This window comes from Pleurodeles waltl, chromosome 4_1 (genome assembly GCF_031143425.1).
Source record: "Pleurodeles waltl isolate 20211129_DDA chromosome 4_1, aPleWal1.hap1.20221129, whole genome shotgun sequence".
Classification (NCBI taxonomy): Eukaryota; Metazoa; Chordata; class Amphibia; order Caudata; family Salamandridae; genus Pleurodeles; species Pleurodeles waltl.
In genome coordinates, this window is record NC_090442.1 from 911,245,164 (window position 1) to 911,266,023 (window position 20,860).

Sequence of the window (20,860 nt, forward strand, 5' to 3'; positions counted from 1 at the left end):
TGCGCCTATGAGGAGTTTAGTTTCTAAGGGACTGAACTCGGTATGCAGGTCTGTAGTGCATGCCATAATTGTAAATACTTGTAGAAATGCGAAGAGGAAAGTGTGAATGTTTCTACTTTTGCCCATTTTAATGGTAATCAGTGTTGGAAGCACAAGAAGCAGTAGCAATGACAACTGACTTATAACTGAAACCATCTCTGCAGTCACTGGTGAGTCGTGACTTGCAAAGTGATGCTCATCCATGAACTCATACAACCATTTATCTATCAGTTGGCTCATTCTTGAATTCAGGCACTCACCCAGTCAAAATAAGAACACACAAACTATGCAAGCATATGCAAGAGCAATTAAAATAAAATTAGAAAAGTTAAATAATACTGCCAGAAGCACGTTGGGCCTGTGTTTTGCAGTGCAGCTGAAATGTTGCTTCTAAACATGGTGACTACCTAAGAACCTAAAACAAAGATACACTATGGACAAAATCATCCAAGGTGACCTATACAAGTAAAAAATGGAAAACTAAAGGACTGATACACAAGCCCTAGCAAGGAATCACCAGCGGCGGCTCCTCTGCTATGGAATAAACTTATCAGAGTGGAGGCATCTGACAACTTTTCTCAATTAACTAATCAAGCCTATAGCATTAATAATCGGCTTGTTACCATAACCAACACAGGTCTATTGTAGTGAGCATAAGCTTTCCCACAATCAAACATCATGAAGTCATAATAATAAAAATACTGATACATTTACAGCTGAATAAACAATATAAAACACCTCCTAGTAGGGCGTAACAATGATTATTGCAGTGCAAATCCTCCACCCCAGGTTTTGACAGAGGGAGTAACCAACACAAAAACCCTTGCCTGCCATCATAATCAATGAGATTCCATGCCACAAAATACCAAGCTTTGGACTTTAACATACTGTAAGAATAATCCACACTTAAAGCTAAACTGGCTTTAACATATGTCATAACACAAAAGTCAAGCCTGCTGCCTTTGCATTTATAACTAAACGATGAGAATTATTGCATCTGGCATAGCATTTCCCAATGAACAAATCTACTGCATTGAGCATAACATAGCCTTCCAACAAGGCCTGAACTGCAGCACAAACACGCTTCCTCAGAAGAAAACACATTATTCCGAACAAATCACGTAGTTAGAGGAATGAACATAATCGGCAGAGTCGGCGCCCCTCTCTCAGTACTGCTTCTTAAAGCTCTTTCTGCTATTCTGTCTAGTCAAATCTAAAAGTACTTAGTCTCCCTGGGAGCATTTAATACTGTGACCTGCCGGGCACACAGATATGGGTATAGTGTTTACCTAGGTAGGCGACAGGGTGAGTGTTTCCACACCAAGATATTGTTCATTTTCCCTGTGCTGGCTGAAGAGAGGTTTGGTGAATTGGGGTTTCAAATCACAGATCCACTTTTGTGACTGCACAGTGGAGATCGAGAAGTGAGCGCTTCGGGCACAAGGACAATCTTGCCTTGAATTAATTTAAACATTGTGCCAATAAAAAAGAGTTCATGAAAGGCATGGAAAATAAGAGGCTTTAATCTACCTCTCATGGTGCTGAAAGCTAGATTAAATTACAATGGCACAGAGAACAAATTTAAAATGTACATATATAAAGCATGCTACTATTCCATCGCCACTGTGTTCTTTACAAACATCAACAGAATGGTGTATACCTTTCTTTTGCAATCAACACCATCAGGAACTGGTGCTAAAAAACTAAAAATGCACAAGCAGTGATAAAATTGTCCTGCCAAATTTCTAACCTCATATACTATCTTTATCACTAGGCCACTAGGTTTGTGGGTTAAGGGTTATTAACTGACTATAACCTCACAGAAAAAGTTGGCTTAATCACCTATCTGGCACCTTATTGTGCATTGTGGCCCTCCGGAGGTGCACCGTGTGTGTGCACCTACTTGTGTACCCCAGGACACTATAGCATTATAGAAGGGGGCGCAAAGAATTGTGTGGTACCTTTCAGTAATACTGATAACGGAGTACACAGGTAGTGCCAATACCATCTTGACAGAGAGTTCCCTCATTTGCATGCAGGCGTGATGCCATGCAAATATAGCAATCAGTTTGCCTCTGCACCCAAACCCTTTTAAGGACGAGAGTGCAGAGGCAAACAAGCCCTAGGATGTACAATGACCATATGCCACAAAGAGGCACGGAATGGTCAGTGTGTCCCATGAAGGCTGTTCTCTGGACCCCCCCCCCGTCTTCTCCCCACAGGTGGGTGCAGTCACTTACTGCACCTTCCTGCAGGGGTATCTCTATTCATTCTTTAAAGTGCAGACAGCTGCCACCTTCCTGTAAAACTGAGAGTGACTTGTGCGTAGCCACTCAGTCTTTCACTGAATGCACTGTTCCCAGGGTAGGCACGAGTTAGGGACTGGCCTGGGAGCAGCGCATTTATGATCCTGGATTGTGCCAGGCACACCTTTTGAAAGTGCGCCATGGTGTAAAGTGTAACAGTGCTCCTAATGAATAATACAGGTCCTGTTGTGTAACACATCTGGTGGTTTTAATAGTAAAAAATAATGCTAAACGGAATTCCAGCTGGACAAGATAGCTGACTAGTCGCTCTAAGCAGAACTCCTGCCGGTGTCAAATTATTCCAACTGAATCCTTGGTCCTGCACTCCGGAGCCCCCACATATAGCCACGTGGGCTCCTGAAACACTTGGAGTGAGAGTTGGGTGCAGGCTGGCCTGTGCCCCTCCCCTTTCCCTCCGTCCAGAGCGTTGGTCCTCACCAGAGCGGAGGAGTGTGGGACTGAGCCTGTGTGCACGCAGGGAGGGTGAGGAGGCTGCGGGCAGAGATCGAGTTGCTGGGGTGCTCCACGGCTGCTGTCGCCTCCCGTTGCCTGTTTGAGCCGGGGGTCAGGTGCTAGAGCACGGTAAGCGGGCCGCAGCTGTGACAACTGAGGTGCTGTGGGAGGAGCAAGGAGGCCAGCTTGGGGCCTTTGCAGTGTCGGGGTGGCCTTGTGCGTGGAGCCCCTCCTGGGCAGTGAAGTGGATCAGAGGCACCAAGCTAGGACCGCCTCAAGAGGAGGAGGAGTGACCTCTGTGGAGGGGGACGCTGCTGCAGGTGCCTACCGGCCCAGATACCCAGAGACTGCCGGGTCACCTGGGAGTGAGACACGATGCCTGGCGAGGTATCTGGAGGAGTAGGAGACCAGAAAGTGGGCCCACTACTGGCCGGTCCTGCAGCACTGGTGGGACAGACACATAACCTCTGGCATATTTTTTTGTATCCTCGCTGCGATAATCTGAAAGACTACCTAGTAGAATATGAAGACCCAACCATAACGTCGCCTAGCACACATGGGAGATGGCAAAGGACAAAGTGACCAAGGCAGTACAAGCTAACAAAATGGACAATTACATCATGCTGCTCCCGGCCGGAGGCGCAGAGGCGGCCCAGCAGCAGTCCGCGCCGGATGCAGCTCCTGTAACAACATTGGCTGACCTCACCAAGGAGATCAAGGGCTCCAGAGACCAAACACTGGCAAAAAATTGACTCAGTAGCAATAGAGGGGGACCTCCTGCACACGGACATACGGAAGGTATCGGAGAGGGTCACGGAGGCATAGGTGCTGGTCTTGGAGCTCCAACAGGAGGTCAGCACCCTGAGGAAATCTGGTGCGGACTTCCAGTCTCTCATGCACTCCCTGGATGATCGAGTGAAAGATAGCGAGGGCAGCTCGCGATGGAACAACCTCAGGTTTCTGGGGTTTCCTGAACGGGCAGAGGAGCAGGCGCTGAGTTATTTTTGGAGGACTGGATAACAACGATGCTCCAACCCAGGCGCCTGTCTAAATTATTCACAATATAAAGAGCGCATTGGAAGCCAATGCCTGTGCCGAGGTGCGCCCCCGATCCAATATTGCACGTTTTTTAATTATCGAGATTGGGACGCTATCCTGCAGCATGTTCCTGTCAACGGAGCACCCAACTATGTCAACAATACCATTATGATCTTCCCTGACTTTACCCAGGAAAGTACAGGCCCTCTGCACTTGATCTTTATGAATACTTTAACAATAATGTTCGTGGATGTGAAGTGAGGGGCGAGGATGTAAATAAGTGCTACTTTCATTTATTTATAAAATGGCTGATACCATAGATTACTTTTAAATTGTATCTGCAACTTTCTTAGTTGTTACTACTTTTTAGAATTAGTTGAAATTAACTGAATAGGTCTATTGTTGGAACTACATTTATGTTCTAAGCAAATTCCTATCCATGTAAGGTATTAACATGTTTTTGTTCTTAAAGATCTAGAGATTATGTAATCAGTAAATAATCAGGAAATTCTACAGTGAGGGCAACAACATTTGTCAAATGTAATTATCCTGTACATCATACACATCAACAAACAAATGGTTTTATGGAATAATCAGAAATACAAAAATAACACCAGCAACAACACAATTGCTGCTTGAGACTAATCTACACTTGTTTATGATGACAAGAAGGCTCAGAACAGCATCATTGTAACTGGAATTAAAGGTTGTGGGTGCCAACAATACATATGGTCGGAGTGACACATTACATCAACACGAAACTCTCAATACCCCACACGACTGACACTTCTATCCATTTTCTTTCTCATTCTTCACTTAATGAGGTAATAAAGGGAATGTTAAATGGTTCAAAATATAATATGTTACCCTTGTGCTTCTCTTGTGGGGTGGAGGTGGAATGTGTAAGGTTACTAGTGAATTTAGACTAATCTCCCGCTTAATTTTTCCAGGTGCATTACTTTTTTAGGCAACCTAGCCCTATTCTAGAGTCTCATACTGTGCATCAATTGTAATGCAACACTCCCCCTTTATTTGGTTGGAGTGAACTGTGAGAGGTAGCAAACATATTCCTAAACTTAGAATGCTGCTCTACGACTATTACCTAGCCTTCATGTCAACCCAGTTATGCCATTTTAGTCCATGCTATGACTGACATTACACTGTTCATCTTCTGGCATTGGTATGATATTGTGGGGCTTCGGCAAAACCAATGTATTTGCACATGGATTTGGGCTACTCATCAATCACTGGAGTCTGATTCACTTTACACATTTACTTGGGCGATAAGGCATGTCCACTGACCAGCGTATGCAGATTGGGACTAAGGAAGGGGGTGGAGGGGTTTTCCAATTCGTTCTGCTAGTGCATACATTGTCTCAATGAGCAGTCTAATGCCCGCAAAGTGATAACCAATTACGTGGCATATCTGTGCTGTGTTGATGTATGCAAGATGGTTTATCTAATGTGATGGACATTTATGTCAGTTGTTTCTTACTGCTTTGGTAAGACACACAATATCCAGCTGCATGCCATGTCTGGTCATGGCTGTGTTTGGTTTACATAATGTGTTTTGTGGGACACTGGTGTATGTTTGTCAGTGACACTGAGCTATGTCATCGAAGACAGTAAGCTTACCTTGGCTGTGTTGAATGCATGTGGTATGTTATGTTTAGTGTGTTTTCTTGGGTGCTCGAGTGTTCTGTGGCATCAATGCAGACAGTACAAAATATTACATTCCTTAGCTGAGATGGATATCACTAAGATAGATTAGCACTAAATAGAAAAAGTGAGGCACCAACATTTTACAAAGAGTTAAGAGTTTTTAGAAAGCACTATCTGCAATTAAATGAAAAAGTTAATTAACTTGTGTAACAATATTTCTGGAAGATATCCCATCTGCAGAGTCCTCACTTCTTAATTTTCCATCCAGGCGCTAGAATAGTTCAGAAAAACTTCTTCCACAGCTATTTCCAGAGCGTAGGGGGCCCTGGCTTCGTATCAGCAACAGAAGTGATGCCACAGGAGATAAAAAGCACTGACACTATCGAGACAACATCTGCTTCCCATCTATTTTTTCTGCACTACCCAGGTAGCAGGACAGGAGTGGAATCAGGTTGCAAAATAAATCAGGTTGTGAAATATAGTACAACAGTGGCTCACAACTTTCCAGCAGGAAGTGGGTAGGTGGCTGGGAATTGATGAGGAACGTACAGATAGAGTATCCATTAGAACACTACCGAAATTAGCAAACTATTAGCAAAAGTACACAGCTTTTTCTTCGGAAGGATACTCTAACTGGAGATTCCTAATCTCTTAAATAGATTTCCAAGCAATACCAGCGGAGGGCCTGAAGTCCTGTAGCACATATCAGGCTAAATGCCCATCCCTCCTCACCTCCTAATGCAGGCAATAGTGGTTGGCAGAAGGGTGAAAAGATGAGTAAGTGGCTGCTCTGCAGATGTTGCCTACAGAGATTCCCCCAGCCAAGGCACAGGTTGAGGACTTCACTTCGTGGACTGAGCACAAATGCTTTCCAGGGGCTTCTTCTAGACCACTGCATAGCAGATTTTAATGCTACGGATAATCTACCTGGACAAAGTACTTTTCTGTACTGCTCTCCCCGTTCCGTTGTCAATATACAAAACAAAAAGCAGGTCGCCCACCCGAAATTGGTTTGTGCAGTCAATGTAGAAATTAACAGCCCTCTTCAGATACAGCTTATGCAGCCTCTCCGCCTCCTTTGTAAGTGAAGGTGAGGTGGAGTGCGGCAACAGCTTGGAGTGTTATCGACTTATCCAGATGAAAGGAGGTCACCACCTTAGGAAGGAAAGCAGCTCTGGTTCTGAATACAAGCTTCTCAGGTAAGAAAGAAGTAAAAGGGAGCCTTGCACTCAAACTTTGCAACTCACTGACCTACCTGGCAGAAGTAATGGCAACAAGAAAAGCAAATTTGAGGGTCAAGATACACAAGGCACAAATAATCGAAGTGTTCAGAGAGCCAATTAAAAAAGGTTAGCACCAAATGTAGGTTTCACTGGGGCATAGCAAAAGTGGAAGGAAACATGAAGATAAGTTCTTCTAAAAACCTCAACACAATTGGGAATTTGAAAAGGGACTGATGGTCCGGGAGGCTTAGGAAGGTCAACAAGGCTGCCATATATCCCTTTATAAAAAGAATCTGGAGCTATTGATCAGGAGGTCCATAAGGGTTTATTGGACATCATAAGAAAACCCTGATTTCCTGAGCCATGATCATTACACACTGCCACTGATGTCTCCATTGCTCTGGTCACTGAGGCAGCACTATCAAGACCACACTGGATGACTCGCCCATAAGCCACCTGATCATTGCATATGAGATTCATGAAGTGTGTCGGAGGTCTTCGGGCAGTATGGGTGTGATGAAATTGGCCACATCCCCTAGATCATGAAGAAACTTGTCTAAGCGACATGTGGCATTGAAGGACTTTAGGGCTAGACTCCCAACAGCAAAAATGTTTTTATACCAGGCTCAAGTAATTTTGATTCTCTGTCAGCTGAAGCAAAGGGGCTTGCAGAACGTTTTGCAGGGGAAGGCATCTGAATAACCAGGGTTTCAGGGGGAAGAGCAGTCTAAAAGAAACTTGTGATCACCCGGTGCTGGTCTGTATTTCCTGGCTATCATCCTGTTAACAGCTGGCGTGGATTAGGGTTTGGTACAGGTGGCAAGGACCAGAAAAAATAAGTCTTTGTTAAAAGGGAGGAGAGGTTCAACTCATGGAATATAGGCTGCATCACCTCTGTTAAAATGTTGACCTTGGCTTCTACTGTGTGCAAGGATTGGGCCAACATTTCTAATAGTTTTACGATAGGAAGCCACACCTTGGGACAAGGGGAACAAATGGCCCAGGAATTCTAGCTCAGGTGAAGTGTCGAGCTCATTGGCCTCAGCAAGCTCTAGAAAAACCCCAGGAATATCACAGGGTTCTACTGCTTTGTCCTGATCTAAATCAGTGCCAAAGAGATCATATAAGGAGTTGTTTATCTCCTTATACTGTTGCTCCTTTAGGAGGAGCTGGGACTCTCTTCTTGATATGTAAACTGGCTATGAAGGCTGTGAAGTTAAAAAGGCCAGTTCTGGAGTCTGTATCGATATAGTGTTGGAACCATTACCGGAACTAGCATCTGTGGCACTGGGGACTGTTAGGGTCTGGCCAGAGTCAATGTTGGTGCCAAAGTCAGCAACGGAGCCTACGGTGCTGCTAACAAGTGGCATGAAGGGCCCAAATGGTGCTATGGGAAGACCCGCCGGCAGAAGTCTGTAGGACAACCCAAAAGGACCCATGGGGCCAGGAGGCACTGCAGAGGAGACCAAAGCCTGCCTGAAAACTTCTAAACATGACATTTAAGTACAATGCTGGATTCAAACCTGGAGCCGGAAAGTAGGGACAGGGTTGTGCACCTGAGGTGTGGTGATGCCAGGAACAGTCATGTCAGCCCCAAAGGGGCTTGAGTTTCAACCAGTTCCCAAGGGGAGAGGAGAACTCCTATGAAACATACATCTTTTTCTTCCCACTACTGTATTGTACCTTCTTCTTGTGATGAGAACTACTCGAGGTCAATGACCCTGTTAACCTCAACCTCTTCGGTCATCCTTCGCCAGGCCATAAAGAGTTTAGCTTCCTTCTCTTTAATGGCGTTTGGTATATACTTCGACACGACTTACATGCCTGTGAGTCATGAGTGAACCTAGAGAAGCAAGTTATTTTCTTTGGGAATGGTCTTTCTGGTGGATACTCTACCTAACTTCTGATAACTCACCTTTAGAATAATCCCCAGGCACTGGACTGAATCCCAAAGTTTTTTCCAAGCAGTGCTCTAGCCCACTAGGTTTCATCATGCGACTCCGCATTGGCTTTGTTACACCCAGAAAGTGATGTAGTGGAGCCAATCCAAGCATAACAACTACATGAGGATGTCACTTTCTTTCTTGACTCTGTCCATGCCTTCAGACGCAGAGCCCAAAACATAATCAGGAGTACCAGTGTGCAGATCTCTAGTTTGGGACGTTGGAGGGAAATGAGGAATCTGAGGCCATCCATCAAAAAGAGCATGACAAAGGATGGGATTTGGACTCCTGAGATGGTGAATCACTTTGGTGGTTGTATAAAATCTTCTCTCATGGCTCTATGCGAAGACTTGTGGATCCTCCAGTCGATCCTGCATTCATGTATGCAATGTTAGAGGTATTGCTTCTAGGGGAAGGTGTGAGAAAAGGAGAAGCAATGATAGGAGAGATACAATTTCCCAATTCGTGATTACTCTGAGGGATTTCAAATGTAATACAATTACCTTATTTTATCAAAATTATAACTGCAGGAACTAAGGGCCAGATGTAGCAAAGGGTTTTTCCCATTCTGTGTCAATGGGAAAATGTGTTTGTACATATGGCCCTAAGTTATTAGGGGAAGTGACTCAGTTGGTGGCTTCCAGACTGACCCATCCACCATATACTTTTCTACTAAAAAATCACTGCAGGAGAACAAGCTAGCTCTTAATTTAATACAACTGCATGTAAAGAAATGACAGGAGAGTAACAGTGAATGTAATACAAGTCAGTCAACTACATTTTATCAATAGCATGTAGACACTGTTGGACTGATGAATAGCAGGAAAGGTAACAATTTCTTTGCAATTTTGTCTGATCTGCAGCAAGGTGCATGTCTAGAGAAATTTCATATTGCGATGACAAAGCATATTGAATGAATATCTAATGTAATCACCTATTCCAGTGCATGGTAGGTGCCATTCCTGTCGCCTCCCTCGGGGATCCAAATTTAGCCAGTAGCACTACAATAAGATGAAACAAAAGGAAGAATTAAATAATTCATCATCACCATAATGTTTCATGCATTGTTTTGACAAATCAAAACAATGCAAACACACTAAATGCACACTATCACCACATCAATTAAACACAAGTATTACCATGGCACTCTAGACAGTAATCACTGTAATGCAAACTGTATCAACAAAAGTCTCAACAATGTCAATAAAATGTAGGCAATGTGTTAAAAACTGGCAAATGAATTTCTGAATATAAAAATACATGAAGATTCATAAAATGGGCGCTAAGCTTATTATCAAAGTAAAACGTTTTCTTATTGACTAACCACGGTAACTAGAATTACAGCGTTTCTATCAATTATGTAATGAATGTTCTCATTTTAAAAGCACAAGCCATAGCGTGGCTCAATCTGTTGAAAGCAACGTGGGCATGAGATTTACAAAATGCACTTTACTTCACTGCACAATGCATTGGCTGCCATGAGTAATTTATCAGACAACACATCAAAGTTGTGACTACAGTTCATAGATCAATGATTAATCCTGTGCTGAAGTATTTAGTTTTGTCCTGAGGCAGGGCCTTAAGTGGTCTGAAAAGTGTTGAGTGAAAGGATGGGGATGGGGTACAAGGGCATGGCCAAATAAGTTCAACTATAAATCTTTTCCAAGAGAAGTGGCCTTTGCAATTAAGAGTGTGGTTTAACACATGCCAACTAGAAACCTGTGCTTCACATAGCGGGCCATTCGATTAGTATTTCAGTGCCTCTGCCATTTTTTAGGTTGAGCGTGCAAGCACTTTGACCTTTTGTAAGTCTTGTGGGCTTTTAACCATGCCCACCTCACACCCATCACTTTGACTTGTTCATGGGCCTGCCTTTCAAAAATCCTTTGTAATCATTGGCAAATGCTTTACTTTTGTCCCTCCTTGGGGAGGTTTTGTTACCGCCTTGCAGACTGATCCTGTTACATGGATTTGTCGATATGTTTGACTGAGCAAACTTCTTTTTCCTTTTTGGTCTCTCCATCGCTCTCATGCTCATAGCGGCCATGGTGCTTTGAATCAAGGAGTGTCTGCAGGTGACTATTTTTCACATGGGACACCACAGGCATATGAGAGATCACACATTGTGCGTGAGGGAACCACTATGACCTGGTCCACTGACTTATGTTGGTCTCTGCAAAAATGTCATGCAGTGGTTGGCAAATCTGTGCCACTGCTTCTGTAAAGTTAATTGAAAAACCCTAAAACCGCAATATTTAAAGTTCTCCATCACTGCATCTCTTTCGATACTGCAGCTAAGTAGCTAGGTAGGTGTATGTATTGGTCCCTCCACAGGGCAAACCTATAAGTAACAGAGCGAGTAGGAAACCGCTTACTGTGATGGACCAGATTGGGCAGGGGTGGTCAGAGTATGTCTCTTTGGGTACTGCTCTTAGCGCTTAAGGAGCCTGGCGGTCTCCATAAAGCAGTGGTTCCCAACCTGTGGTCCGGGGACCGCTGGGGGTCCACAAAGCCTCCTTAAGGGGTCCGCGACTGCTTAGAAAACTTAGTAACATTAAAAGATTAGGTATCCAGCTTACAGTAATGACTCAGGTGGAGAGGTGGGTGTTCCCGAATTGCAATAATGATTCAGAGGGGGTCCCTGGGTACCAGTATGGCTAAAGGGGGTGGGGTGGGGGTGTCCACAGAAGTCAAAAGGTTGGGAACCACTGCCATAAAGGACACATGAATGCTTTTTCATCTCTTTTATTTTTAAGTGAAGGAGAAAAACAGCTAGTTTAATCTGACGTGAGATGTGCTTTGAGAAATGTAGGCGCATTGAACAAATGAACCTTTCCTCAGCATGAGATGGCAGAAATGTTTTAATGGAGATAAAAGCATTTTTAAGACTTAAATCATTTCACTTCAATATACGTTTTAGTAGACAATTAAAAAAATAATTTAAAAGCACCACCGTTATTTCCTCTTCTCTTTTCAAAGCCATGTCTGGATGGAAAAATATGTATGAAACATACAAATCTATGGCTTTACAGCAGGCAAGGGTAACTTGAATCTCACAATCAACTGCAATGGTATCTATTGCCTTGGCTATTTTATTCTTATATAAAACAAAAAGATGTTTAACCTCTACGCTATGCCTTTTATGATTTTTTCTACTTAAAACAAACACTTCTTCGTTAACAATCATAAGTACTCTTTTTTCCCCACTAATAAGGCATGTAAGTAGGCAATCTTCTAGGCATCTGGTAGGATCACACTCTCTCCACCAGGCCTCACAGAGGTCAAGTGATATCACCTCACCTCTGAAAGTCTGTCATGAAGACAATAGCCTTTGTCTTACAACAGCTCTTGAAGTATTCTGCAGGGTCCTACTATTCCTTGGTCAACTTACAACTGGAGCTAGGCAGAATGGTTTGGTTCCCACCTTTATACTCGCTTTGCAGACAGGGCATATGGATTCTGTGTCCAAGGTCCTGGACCCATTTTAGAATGGCTCCCTATCAAATGTAATTTTCTGGCTGTAATCCAGACACTTCCTTTGTGCAATGTGAAGTCTCTCACAGCAGGTAACGTGGGTGCTGGGTGCTATATGCAAGCAGCAGTATCCAAAACATTGGCGAGGTGTGAAGTTTGAAGACTATGCACTTGGTTGTCAACAACCTTCCTGAAGTAGCAATCAGGAACAGACAGAGGCAAACCCAGTGTAGAAACTCGCCCCTCTCTCCATCCACCACATGACAGTGCTCAACAATGACTAACTATCTGTTAAAAAGAGCTCACAGAATTTCTAAGGGCAACCAAGTCTCCATATGGCCTCACGTCAGTGTCCGGATCGCCACACAGACTCCCCAGAGTATTGCTGCATGAGTTAGGAAATTGTGCAGCATAAAAAAAGGAAGCTCTGCGGCACGCTTTTGTGTTTTGTGACATTTCTGCAGCACTCTATTTTAGTGACATTCAGTAGTTATACAATCTTTTTTCTTGCTATTGAAGGGGGACTGTGGGGATGAAAGAGCTAAATCATAATGGACTGGGGATATTGCTATGCACCTTACGGACGGACACACACACACACACACACACACACACACACACACACACACACACACACACACTCATTCCTCAAAATTTCCCTATGGCACCTGAAGTTTAAGGCTTGACCTTTGACCTTGATGAAATAGTGAGAAGTGCCATGGCCAGAAATGGCGTCACATGAAGTTATATGGCACTGAAAAGTACCTGAACATACACATTTTCAAAACACAGCATATGAATAGCCACAATTATATAAGGCACACATACAACCCACTATAACAAGCAAAAATTTAAAGCATGTTTTATTAGTTTAATCAGAGGTGACAAAGTTGCTCCTCTACACTCATTTGAATCCCTAAGATTAAGTTATTCAACCTGCCTAGTGTGACTTAGCTAACTAAACTATTACCTGGCCAGAGTAATTAATAAAATGTCGATTTACTTTTTTTGGGGACGTAATGAGCACCAACTCCTGTCAAGTAGCTCCATTTCATGTGAATCTCTCCTGGCGTTTTGTCTTAAATCATGCAGCATTGCGGGACATTGTGTTTTGATTTAACACGTGTAAGAAATGGCTCAGAAAACTCAGCATGCAAAGTGTAGTTGATTAAAAGCCACCAGTGGCTAAGAATGCCCCACTTGACACGAGCCCTTTTGGTAACTGGTAGCAGTTCTACTTTACACACGTTCCTACTTTAGAACACTTGTGACAAACTCAACAACGTAAATATATTTAAACTGAAAGCATGGCAGTGTCTAGAAGTGCAACGTCAGGATTGGCCGCAGGGCAGGCTAGGGAGCCTGTGTCTGCCTGCAGCCAGCAGAGGAGCGGCGTGGGGAAAAAGTAAGTGTTCATTTTTGTTTTTTAGTTTCCTTACATTTTAGAAACCCCCAAACTACATTAGTGTGCTAGCTGGGCAAGCAAAAGTCAGGATACTAGTTTCACATTCAGTCAAGGTCACTGACAGCTGGAGTACAAGCCCATATACTCCAAAAAAGCCAGTCTGGGTCTGCTCCTCAATGAGGTAACAGTATCACTGTTTTTGTGGTATTTAAGTTATTTCTCAAGCTGTGAGATAAAAACCTAATCACATAAAGAAATACATAACAATGGTCTAAATAAATGAAGTGACATTATAAAATTTCTTGTAAGAGCTCAAAATGGTACTTAATAGCTCAAGCATATTTAAATTAAGTAAGAAGAAAAATTAGAAAAAAAAGAAAAGATGCCTTGCCTAAATGGTGTGCATGCAATAAAAAACTAAAATTAAGCAGAACAGTAGATGGCTGTCTTGCAATAATATTGTACATAATGTATTATTGTTTTAAAGTTCCAACATGTCTGCCATGTTTAGAAACAATATATTGGTAATTTTAAAACCATGAACAATGGTATTCTATGGGCAATACCATTCCAAGATGGTTGCCTGTTTAGAAACAGTGGCTTTGCTGGATGTGGCACACAGCAGTTGAAATGAGCAGCAAGCAAGTGGCACAGTAGCACAGTTTGGGGAGCAGCAGCATTCTATAAATATATTAATAAAATTAAAAGGAGAAGGAGAAAAATTAAACGAAACATAAAAAGAGAAAATGGTAAACTAAAGGACTAGTCCACCTCCATCAGATTAAAGCACAAAGCAGATGTGCATGCATGTCCAGGATGAAATGCCACTGCTTCTAAGGCAACAGAGCCAATGGCTGAAGTGGGCTAACACTGCTGCCCCATGCTGGAAGAAGAGTGAGAAAATTACTCAAAAAGGTCTATGTGTGTATTATTTTGTTATTGATTTGTTTCTATTACAAACGTCTAGCAGACAACTAAATCTTCCAGGCTCTCACAGGAGGGTCTAGCAAGGATTATGAAAGTGCAAATCATCTACCCCCATATTCTGTCATGGGGTAATTAACACTAAAACCTTTGTCTACTTTGGAAATTAATTAGATCTTATGTAACAGAGTACCTGTCGACAGTGTACTAACAATCCACCATTAAGGCCTAATGGCTTTAACATTTGCTGTGCTTTTCATAATAAACAGGTCATGCTTACTGCCTTGGTTATACCTTTTCATAACTGATCAGATCCTTGACATCGGACATAAGTTTCACAATAAACAGATCAGGCCTATAATCTTGCCTTGTCAACATAACCATCTCCTGACAACTATACAGAGCCTAAGCTTTCCCATGAGGCAACCCTCAGACATATAGATATAAAATGTTGAATATGTACACAATACAGCTGGCAAAACAATATGCCTCTTACAAGGGCCTAAAATAGATTCTAACAGTGCACATCTTTCACCCATAGAGTCTACCAAAGGAGGAAATTAAGACAAGCAATCTTTGACAAACGTGGTAATCTGCGGCCTTCCATAAAATAAAATACGTGTTTATGGTCTTTAACACGGTATAGTATCAGTCCACTTTTAAAGGGCTATTGGCTTAAACAAATGATTTTAACAACAAACAAGTCAAGACTCCTTCCTTTGTCATAACTTTGCAAAGTAAACACATCAGAGCTATAGAATCTGGTAAAGCCTTTTCCAGTGCACCTTCAAATATGTACAACATTACTGTTGGCAAAACAGCATGCAAGCCCTCTCAAAATAGCCTATAAAAAATTATCACATTACAAATACTTAACCCCAACAGTCTGTCAGATGATGTGACAAACATACTGTAATCTTCAGATTCCATGTAGTGCAAGAACTCTTTAAAACCTTTAAAACATTCTAATAACAACCCACCCTTAAACGCATATTTCTTTAACATATGCTTTTCACAATAAATATGTTGGCTTCTGTCATCAAAGTTTTATAATAAACAGATCGAACAAGAAAATTTAACATAACCTTTTCTAAAGAACCAACTGAGGTCTATAGCCGTTATTCTTAGGTTCTCGCCTTAACCAACTGAGGCCTAGTGTATTGAGCATAAGCCTTTCCACAAGATAAACATCAGGAACATTGTCATAAAATTATAATATATGAAAAATTGGAGTCAGTAAAAACATGCAATCTCCCTAAAGGGGCATACCAAGGATTATCACAGTGCAAATGTTCTGTCACCAGGGTTTGCAGAGTGGGTAAACACCACCAAAACTCTTGCTTACTGTCGTAATCTGTAAGATTTAATGTGACAAAAAAGCCTTTAACACAGTTTGATACCCAACCCCCTTTAAAGCACTATTGGCTTTAACAAAAGTTTTTTTTTTTTTTTACAGTACATAAAGGTTGCCTACTGCATTTTTATAATAGATCAGACTTTTGGCATCAGACATAGCTTTCCCAGTGAATCAATGAGGCATACAACCGTTATAGATAGCCTGTCACCCTAAAAGCCCACTCTGACCTGCAGTAGTGAGCACAAGCAATTACACGATGCAACCACTAAGCACACAGTCATAAAATATAAATACATATAAAATTATAGTCTGCTAAAATCATACAGTCCTAAGAGGGCCTAATAAGGATTATCACAGTGCAAATCTTCTACATCCAGGATTTCTCAGAGAGGGAAGCATAATGACCTGCAGCATCTCTCGACTCCCGAAAGGGGCAGTTAAGAGGTCTTTGGCTCCAACTTACCCCAGGGTGGGGAGGGGGGCAGGGAGAACCGGACTAGACACCAAGGAGTTTTTTTTATTGTTACAAGGTGTGGGGGTGGCCAGCCCACTGCCCACACATTAGGCTTAGCCTTCACCTCCAATATGACCCCAATAGTCTTTCTGTCCCCCTTGGGACTAAAGCATCCCCATCTTATGGCATGAAGGAAAATTTTGATTTTAGATTTGTTTTCTTCTTTTTTTTTTTTTTACTAATGGGTAGCAAATTTGGACTAAGTCCCAATATCATCATACTTATATACTGAATGGCTGCACATTTGGGAAAACCTACCAAAGTCAAGCATTTCTGAAAACTAAACACCCGTGACAGTCCAAGATAGAGTACATTGTGTGTATCACATGACATGTTCTTACACACAGTGCCAAGCAGATCTCAAACTGTGAATAAAATTGCAAATTTCCCTTGCATTTTTGTGACCTAAAATTCGAGAAACCTCAGGGATCAACAATATTCTTACCACCCTGCCTCCCCAACTTGCCCTGACAAAAATGTTAACACACTTTTGTGGCTAGCCTGGCGTCTATCATACAAAAAGCCCAAAAATACAATGTGGAGAAATAGCCCTTATGGGTAGCCGCCAGTGTTTGGACCCAGCTTGGCAGCCACACAGGGAATCCTACGAAACCTAGACATTTCTAAAAGTAGACATCTGGGGAAGTCCAGGGCCCAAACTTTGAATCAACCTTTTTTCAGACAAAGTTTGAGGTTTGCAAGGGCCTCTGGATAAGAAAAGCTTTTGAGAACCACGTAAGTCATCCCACGCTCGATTCTTCTGGTCGCATAGTTTTAAAAAAATTTACAGGTTTGCTAGCTTTCCCTAGGCACCGGCTGAGCTAGGGACAAAAAGCCACAGTAGCCACACTATAGAAAATAAAAATAAGGGTCAATTTTTAGTCAAAAAATGCACCATGTTGTGTGTTAGGGCCTTTCTTGTTGCGGGAACTAGCCCTACCCACATAAGTGAAGTAACATTTTTATTTGGGGAATACTAGGGGGTAGGGAATATGTTGCTCCCCACAGATTCCAGGTGTATTCCTCACAGAAATGTGAGGAAAATGTGTTTTTTTCAGTCAAGGTTTGAGGTTTGTAAAGGTTTCTGGGTAGGAAAACTTGGTTGGTGCCACAGAAGTTGCCCCACCTTGCAATCTCTCACACTGCCCTTAAAGGGTGCACCGTTCCCGCTGAGAAAGGTAAACAGTAAATTAACACTCACAGCCCATCCAGTCACTGGTCTTTCTGCTGAAGCTACTAACTAATGCCATTCTTGTGTCATTTCGAGTGCAGGGTTTGCATTGCAAGTAACAGAACTGCTGAAAGGTGCTTTATGTTTTTCTCGCTGACCACAAGGCTGCATTCACAGTGGTATACCCGAATTTGGCAATGATGTAAGAGTTCAAACTCCATGCTCACTCAGTTTTTGCACTTCATCTTGAGTCTACAAGGAACAGTACCACATCCAATACGGTATTTTTTAAATATTCGCATGAAACGTACAGTAGTCCACGTGGGCAATGTGTAACCGGACAGTAAAACATGTAGTGTTCAAGCCCGCTTTACCAAACTCAAGAGTGAACGTTTGCACGCCATGTCACAAGCACTCGATGTTGACAAAAGGGAGGTAATTCCATGCTGAAGTTGCTCTAGGGAGGTGGCTGTATTTGACCTCCCTCGCAGCATGACTAACAACAAATAAAGACGGCCATGAGGAAAATATTGATGCCACAACAAAGCAAAGCCACGCGGAGTTATTTTCACTCAGAATGTGGACATGGAATTGCCTCCCGGTTGCTGGTGAAGACCGCTTGATGTCTCGTCCTAGAAGCGCGGACATAGCTCTCCCTGGTTCATGCACCAAAGAAGTGCAGGGATGATGGTCTGACACCAGCTTTCCTCCATCCTCTGGGATGAAATGCAAAGTCTAGATAGGACTGCACTCGGAAATAAAAACAATCCTGGGAACTTTTTTTTTTAAATAACGCAATCCAAGTGATAAGAGATCTGGAGTGTAGAGTTCCTTCCACAACAAGCACTGGTAAAGCTAATGGGTCTGGTTTAGATATGCAAACGCACGTGAACACAGGCATTCACTTTGTGTACATTGAATGCACAAATATTGTTGATCACATGAAAGCCAGCCCAACTGCCTTTGTCAATGCTGGGGTTAAAAAGAGCAGGGAGCGCTGCACTGTTAAAATGTTATTGTGTCTGGAGTGAAAAAACTCCTTGCCCTAGTCCGGAGGACATCCCAATATACTTCTTAGAGCGTTCTTTTTTAATTAAGATCTAGGTTTAGACCACAATTTTGTATTTAAAAAAGTGGCTCCTCCTTCCCCTAAAGGAACCAAGTGTAACACTGAGTTTTGTTTCTTAAGATCCTCAGTGGCCCTAGGGGTGGAGAAGTGGAGGCTTTGTAAGAGTGGTGTATAGTGGTAGTAGAAAGCAGCTGGCTGCAGCTATTTCTATGGTGCTCCCAGACGTAGGCTAGTCCAAAGGTAAGGGCGAGAATACACCAGAGCTGAGCTCTAGCAGTTCTCCAGGAGAGTGGACTAGGGCGTTCAGGGATGGAATAGTGGTATCCCAGTGTTCAGTGCTGTTGTTACCAGAGGCCACCAAGGTCAGTAGCAGTCGTTTGTGCAATAATATCCTGCTCTGTCTGACTCTTCATAAGACGGAGCTATTATTGGTAGACAATTGTCACCATCTTTGGGGACCCCATCTGTGGCCAAATGCAACTGGTGCTCTACCAACACTAGCCCTAGTAGCCAAGAACTTTGGAGTCTGGCTGGATGATAACATTTATATGAGCCCCGAAATTGTCAAAGTGTCTGCTACTTGTTTCAGCATCTTGAGATGGCTTAGAAAGATTCTAGGGTGCCTCCCATACTCGGCCCAGAGCACAATTATCCAGGCCTTAGTCACCTCCTTGATTACAGAAACATTCTGTACCTAGGGGTCTCAAAATATCTCCTCAGGAGACTCCAGGTAATGCAGAATGCTGTCTCTAGCGTCCGACTTCACCCACCCAAGTTCCATTCCACGGACTGCCTGTTTCGCGAGTTGCACTGGCTTCCAATTGAGTGTCCAGAGATATTTAAAGCACCATGTTATGTACACAAATGCATTTCCAATTCTGGTCCCTTATACGCAAGATCTCTGTTGTCACCCTATTAACCTAACCAATATCTGTGTTCAAGTAACACGGACCTAACTGCAGTTCCTAGAGTTAGGAGATCCAGGCGAGGAAGCTGAGCATTTTATTTCTTAGGCCCAAAGCATAGAAACTCTCTCCCCACCAAATCTGAGAACATGTAGATCACTCTCAGTTTTTCTAAGAGGCTTAAACCTTGGCTGTTTTAACCATGGGTTTCACGATCAGCTATTGGGGTATTCTCTGGGTATCTAGGCCATGACAGAGCACTGGGAAACCCTCAATTGGGTAGCCATGTGCTCTATAAAAATTCAGTTTATTAAAAATAAAATAATAATAATAATAATAATAAGTACAGAAGAAAAAAAACACAGTAAAGTCTGCTTACGTTTTTAAAGACCTTATACAATTTTAGGGTGCCTCAAAATAACTGGAGAGTGAGAAAGTATTTCTTACATCTTTGCTTTGTAAAGATATCAAACGTGGAGGAGGCTTTTGTGGCCGAGGAAGGATAACTGTAAATGGCACAAACTGCATTAGTTTGTTATGTTCTGGACTGAAGTTGTAGATCTACAATTTGAGACACATAGAATCTAACCGTAAAGTGCTCCCCATTTCAACAGGCAGGTTGTGCAATTCAACTGAGTAGACGGTGCCAGACCTGTGGTGGAGCATCCACGTGCTTCTTACTCAAGGTGATGCTACCTCCTTGCACATGGGTCTTGCTCACGATGGCCTCTGTGCTGCTGGGGAGGGTGGGTGAGAAGGTAGTGGGCCAGACCCTTGTTCTATGGACTGCTCCTGAACTAGGGCAGGGGGCGAGAGACAGGTTGGGAAATAGTGCGTGAAATAAGCAGTGGTTGCTATGGGGTTGCCACAGCAGCTGGGCCTAGAGGTGTGGATGGCTTAGGATTGTGGTGCAATTTATTGTTGCCACCCCGTTCACTGTCATCTTTAAAATGGCCATCTCCAGAACAAAGGGGACAGAGGCTGTTACGAGCAGCAGGACATAAAGAGTGGGTGGGCTGCCTTTAAACCTCTACGCACAGTTTTCAATGTGGCTAAGCCTGCACTGTAAGCTACATCAAGTTGTATACATAGTGGGGAGTGTGTTGTATTTATAGAAGATCCCTCAAAATAATGAAGTAGATTCAACAGAGCTTGTCAGGCACAAACCTAGGTCACAGGGACTGCCAATGACAGAATTAACCCAAGACGTAAGCAACAACATAATAGTACGCATCATCTATAATAATGAATACCCCATAGTTAACCATGGCTGCACCTCTCCTGCCACCTTAAGACAATGCTGTTAGTGAACCAAGAGACAAGTCAATCGTCATGTGCTTCCTAGACGAGATGAATCTTTGAAAATCTTTGAAAAAG

The 20,860-nt window shown here is 42.8% G+C and overlaps 1 protein-coding gene across 3 annotated transcripts in view; it reads right to left on the reverse strand.

The window, feature by feature from the left end:
* PHTF2 (putative homeodomain transcription factor 2) overlaps positions 1–20,860 on the reverse strand; it is a 489,158-nt gene that overhangs the window by 367,016 nt on the left and 101,282 nt on the right. For all 3 annotated transcript variants that reach the window (XM_069229666.1, XM_069229667.1, XM_069229669.1), the window contains one exon: positions 9,599–9,665. The gene's annotated coding sequence lies outside the window, so the exon portion shown is untranslated. The remainder of the gene's footprint in view (positions 1–9,598; positions 9,666–20,860) is intronic.